The following is a 6278-nucleotide window of genomic DNA, read 5'->3' on the forward strand; positions in this document are numbered from 1 at the left end:
TTAACAAAGGTAGGACAGCGTCAGAAATAATAAATCAATGTAAAAACTGAAACATAAAATAGTCATTGAGGATGATGTATCACGGCAAATTTGGAGCAAAACTGATACAAAATGCATCATTTTATCTTGTGTCTCTTTGCGACAATGTATCAATGTCTCTCCTCCATGTTTTGCACCAGGTATGTCAGTTTGTGAATTGGGCCGTTATATGATGCACAGGTTATAATTCGATGCATCATGTTTTCTAGGTCTGTAGTGGCGTAAACTCTTCTGGCTCACAATTTGTATCAAATGCAGGAAGCGGTTTCTTATATGTGACATTGAAGGGTGCTGGTAGAGTGAGATACCCAGTTAGCTGTAATACCTTCTTTATAATTTAAATGTTTTACTTTTTCTTTGTTTGAAATTTCTGCGAAAAAGATGGGGGTGGTACAGAAAATAAGTTTTAATTTACAGACATTTGTATACAGTACTTACATATGTAACACGTTTAATGTATAGACATGAATAACAGCACTGTAATACAACACAAAAAATACACAATAAAAGAAAGAAAAAGGAGAAAAGAAAAAACTTCACTGCATTTATAACATTTTCCACACTTTGGAGTTTAGATAATATACAGTAAATCCAATCTCTTGGTGGAATACAACATACCTTTCAGGGCCCACTGTTTGTATTGATCAATTTCAAACCACAATTCACTTGAGTTGCTTAAATAATTGTACTGTATGTTTAATTTGTTGGGTTTTATGGCTTTCCAAGTGAGAAATCTATCCCCTGTATAGTTTCTCCATGGTTCCCACACTTTTAGGAATTTCAGGACTGTGCCGTTTTGTATCCCTGTCTCGCTTTCACTACACCTACGTAGGGTAGGCTAGAGATCCCGTTTCTAACCCTAAGGGTACGATTATACCAGATGCTGCTGGGCGGCAGTGTGACCTGGTGACGTCATGCAGAGGAGACAGGGAAGCATACAGTACATGTAAGGTTATGCATTTGGGATACAACAATAAACTGGCGACTTACACATTAAATGGGGATAAATTGGGGGAATCCTTGATGGAGAAGGATTTAGGAGTACTTGTAGACAGCAGGCTTAGCAATAGTGCCCAATGTCAGGCAGTAGTTGCAAATGCAAACAAGATCCTATCTTGCATTAAACGGGCAATGGATGGAAGGGAAGTAAACATAATTATGCCCCTTTACAAAGCATTAGTAAGACCACACCTTGAATATGGAGTACAATTGTGGGCACCACTCCGTAGAAAAGACATTCTGGAACTTTGAGAGTGCACAGAAGAGCCACCAAATGAATAAAGGGGATGGACAATCTAACTTATGAGGAGAGGCTAGCTAAATTAGATTTATTTACATTAGAAAAGAGGCGTCTAAGAGGGGATATGATACTTATATATAAATATATTTGGGAACAGTACAAGGAGCTTTCAAAAGAACTATTCATGGGGCATCCCTTTAAGTTGGAGGAAAGGAGATTTCAACAGCAACAAAGGTAAGGGTTCTTTACAGTAAGGGCAGTTAAAATGTGGAATTCATTACCCACGGAGACAGTGATGGCAGATACAATAAATTTGTTAAAAAAAAGGTTGGACATCTTTTTAGAAAGGAAAGGTACAGTATACAGGGATATACCAAATAAGTATACATGGGAAGAATGTTGATCCAGGGATTAATCCCCCAAATACATACAACCGCCTAAACACATACAAATAAAAACATAACACCCCCCAAATACATACAACCCCCCACCCTACAAATACATTTAAAAAAAACACGCCCAAATACATCAAAATAAAACACCCCCCAAATACATACAAAAACCCAACACCACCCAAAGACATACAAAAAACCAACACCACCCAAATACATACAAAAACCCAACACCACCCAAAGACATACAAAAAACCAACACCACCCAAAGACATACAAAAAACCAAGGAGAAAAAAAGTTTGGTTGTTCCGTGGTCACAGCATCTTCAACAGCCAACGCATGGATAGTAAAAAAAACTTTATTGACAACTAGCAACGAACATCAGCATGAACACTCTGACGCGTTTCGTCCAGGCTTGGACTTTATCAAAGAGTGCTATCTATGCATATTGACCGACCTTATATAGGGGATGACGTGTGAAAGCCTCCAATCATCACAGGGATCGACCTTCACTCTCACCTGCAAATTAATTATTAAATCAATGGCTACAGCACGTCACTCCCTACGACAGTGGGCATATACATAGAGACAGATATACAAATGTTATTAGACAAAATAATTAAAAAACAACATGGAACATGTTGGAAAAAATTAAAAACACAGAGCTGGTTATTCAAATTACTAGTGCTATAATTAATATTAATACTATAATTAGACAGAAGATAAAGAATACAATATATACATATTACTTATAAAGTGCGATAAATATTATTATAATTTCAATCAATAGCCTTAAAACATAATATCAATATTACAGAATGTGGATAGTTGTTAGTACAATATATATCAACAGGTTTCATAACACCCCACACCTCCCACATCTAACTGTATTAGGGTGTACACTGTGAGCACTCCCCATATATTGGCCATTACCCCACCAAGAAGTGCTTGAGTTCCCACTCCTGGTTGATGCCGGCCGGATGGAGTGTGTTCAGAGTGTACACCCAGTACATTTCTTGTTTATTAAGTACCCCCTCCCTATTTCCGCCTCTGGCATGACAGGGAATGTGTTCAATAGCAGTATAGGAAAAATTAGCTATTCCTCCCCTAGGACATCTAGAGAAGTGTCTAGGGACTGGGTGAGAGGTATCGTTTTTCTTAATCAACCGTACATGTTCTGCAATGCGAGTCTTAACTGACCTTATTGTTCGTCCTACATACATTTTATTACAGCCACACCTCAAAAGATATATAGTGTAGGCCGTATTACAATTTAAAACTTGTTTAATAAAGTGTTTTTTTCCATTCGTTTCAGATTTAATGAATTTTGTGCTGTGGACATATTTGCACATGGAACAATTTCCACATGCAAAAAAACCTTTAGGTATTCCTTTAATATTTTTAAGTTCAGAGTTAGACTGGAAATGACTTGGTGAAAGATGCGACGCTAATGTTTTGGCCTTACGGAATGTGAATTTTGGCCCATTCTTGGTAAATTCTGCAATATCTCCATCAAGTAACAGCGTATGCCAATGCTTATGTATGATATCGCATATAAGTTTTGATTGGCGACTGTAAGTGCTCACAAATAGTGGACTCTTATCGCTGTAGCTTGTGGGAAATTACGCATTACCCCTGTAATGTTTGTTATTCTTCTTTTTTTCTAGAAGTACAGTACGATCCATGGACATCGCATGTTCAAATGCTACCTGGATATCCTTACGTTTATAGCCCCTGGCTTGAAATCTTTCTGACAGTACTTTTGACTGTGAATAAAAACTGTCATCATCGGAACATATCCGTCTTAGCCGAATAAATTGGGCTTTTGGAATGCTTTTAATTAACGACTGGGGATGGCAACTTTTTTCTGAAAGCAGTGTGTTCCTAGAATTGCGTTTTCGAAATATGTCGGTTTGGATGTGCAAGTCATGGTCGATGTACAGGAGCAAGTCTAGATAGTTGATACAATTAATATTGTGTTCATAAGTAAATTTTATGTTTACATTATTAGTATTTAATGTATTAACAAATGAAAGCAGTGATGGTTCATCGCCATCCCATATCATGATGAGATCGTCGATGAATCGTTTGAAATAGATAATTTGTGAACGATATATATTATTACTGTGATAAATATGTTGTGCTTCCCATAACCCCATAAATAAGTTTGCATATGAAGGTGCAAAACTTGTGCCCATTGCTGTGCCTAATAACTGTAAATAAAATTGTGAATCAAACAAAAAATAATTGTGAGTTAATAAAAACTTAATGGATTCTAAAAGAAAAGTGCAAAGTGACGTAGAAAGTTTTGATAATTGTAAAAAATGTGCAATTGCTGATAACCCGTGATCGTGATGTATGATGGAATAAAGAGAGATCACGTCAAGCGTGACCCATCTATATTCTTTTTTCCAGACCAGGTCCTGTACATCCACCATAAGATCCGTAGAGTCCTTGATAAATGATGGCAATGAAAATACCAATGGTTTTAGATAAGAATCCACATACCGTGATAAACCATCTCCCAAAGATCCAATGCCTGCCACTATAGGACGACCCGGAGGATCGACCAGTGACTTATGGATCTTTGGGAGATGGTGGAATACCGGAATCACGGGATGTGGGTTTCTCAAATATTCAATTTCTTGTTTATTTAGTGTACATAAAATTTTACCAAATTCAATAAGTTCGTCATATTGTAACATAAACTCTGCTGTTGGATCTTTTTTAAGGAGTTTATAATGTTCTTGGTTCCCTAACTGTCTAAGTGCCTCCTGTCTATATTGGATAGTGGATAAAACCACAAGGGCCCCACCCTTATCCGCATTCCTAAACATAATATCATTATTACACTTCAAGGTGTCAAGTTCTTGGACCTCTGTGTATGTCAGATTGTTGGCATGCATGGATGAGCAGGAAAAGCCTTTAGATAATATTTGCAAGTCTCTTTCTACCAACCTTTCAAATGCCGTAATATATGGTCCCCTGTTGGAATTTGGACAGAAGATAGACTTCTTTTTGAAACCTGATGAATGGGTACCAAAAAAAGGTTGGGAGAAAGTATTAATTTGTTCACCTTGCTGTTCGAGTAATGCATCCAAGTCTGATAATACACAGGTTTCCTGAAAGGTATCAAGTGAAACATTAGTCATAACGTCATTATCATCTTCATTAGTAACAACAATAGACAAATCAATATCATTGATATCAGAACCAGACTGATTTATGGTTTGAAATTGTCCCCTAGATGAAAAAAACTTTTTTAAGGATAATTTATAGGTAAACCTCTGGAGATCAATAACCGTCTGGAAAAGATGAAAGTCCTGGACCGGGGCAAAACCCAATCCCTTATTAAGTAAGGACAACTGTGCATGGGATAGTTCTACTCCTGAGAGATTAATAACGTTATTTTCACACTCATCTATGTGTATTTTTTCCTCTTCGTTCTCCCGCGTGTTTCTATGTTTTCTATGCGATCGTCTGGTTCGCGGCATTGTCTTGCTCCTGTTGATAAAAAAGAAGAAGAGGAGGGAGCCTGTTCTTGAACTTTTGCTCTGGCCCCATTAGATGTAATGGAGGACCTGCTGTCGCTCCTAGATCTCCCATGGTTGTCCCGTATGCTTTCAGTAGAGCCTTCAAAGGACATAGAGTGGGACCTCAATTCACATTCTGAATAATCAGACTCAGCGCCTGATGTATCAATTGGTCTTCCCTTAAGAATAGATTTGTTTGGATTACTTTTGGACCATGCTTTTGGTTGAGATTTAAAACCTCTTGACATATTAGACCCTGTATTTTCTCTCGTCTGTGGTTTTTGCCAACAGTAGACTTGGCCTTTTATGTAGTCTGCGCGATCTCGCTCAAATTTGTTGTGTTTTTTGTCACTTATTGTATCCTCTATGGTTTCAATATTTGTCAGCAGTGTTTTGTCGTTTTTTATAAATTGATCCATTTTAGTAAATGGCTTCAAGTTATTCCTCAAAACATTTATCTCTAACATTAATAGTTCTTTTTCTTTTGTTTTCTGCTGAATAATTAGTTCCATTTGAAGGAACATTGATTTAAAGTGTCAGTCCAGTCCTGTTCGAATTGCATATTTGTAAAGCCGAATGTTGGTGTCTTTTTGATGCGCAAACCCCGTGGTATTCTTTTACATCTAATGTAGTTGTTCAATGAGGTAATGTCCCACCATAAACGTATATTCAACACCAATAGTCTTTCCAACTTTACAAAATAGTGTGTGAGGTCTGATGGTTCCTCACAAATAACCTCTGTACTTTCATCAAACAAATGAGCTGCTCTTTTTGAGCATTTGGCATTGTCCCCGCATGCATTGACATATGTATCCACATCTGTAGGATCTAATTCCGTATCCACATCTTCCATCACAAATTTGTACAATAATCTTCAATAAAAAATAAAAAATTGTTTAATGATAAATGTAAAAACTCATGCGTTGGCTGAAACTGTAGTGGAAAAGGTATATATATACTCCAAAATCTTCAATAATATGGTATAGTGCTCGATTCCTTATATCATGGATTGTTCCATAAATGTTTATCATAGTCCATAAACTGTATCACATACGCACCCAGTGAGCCATCAG

The sequence above is a fragment of the Ascaphus truei genome, chromosome 7 (genome assembly GCF_040206685.1).
Source record: "Ascaphus truei isolate aAscTru1 chromosome 7, aAscTru1.hap1, whole genome shotgun sequence".
NCBI lineage: Eukaryota > Metazoa > Chordata > Amphibia > Anura > Ascaphidae > Ascaphus > Ascaphus truei.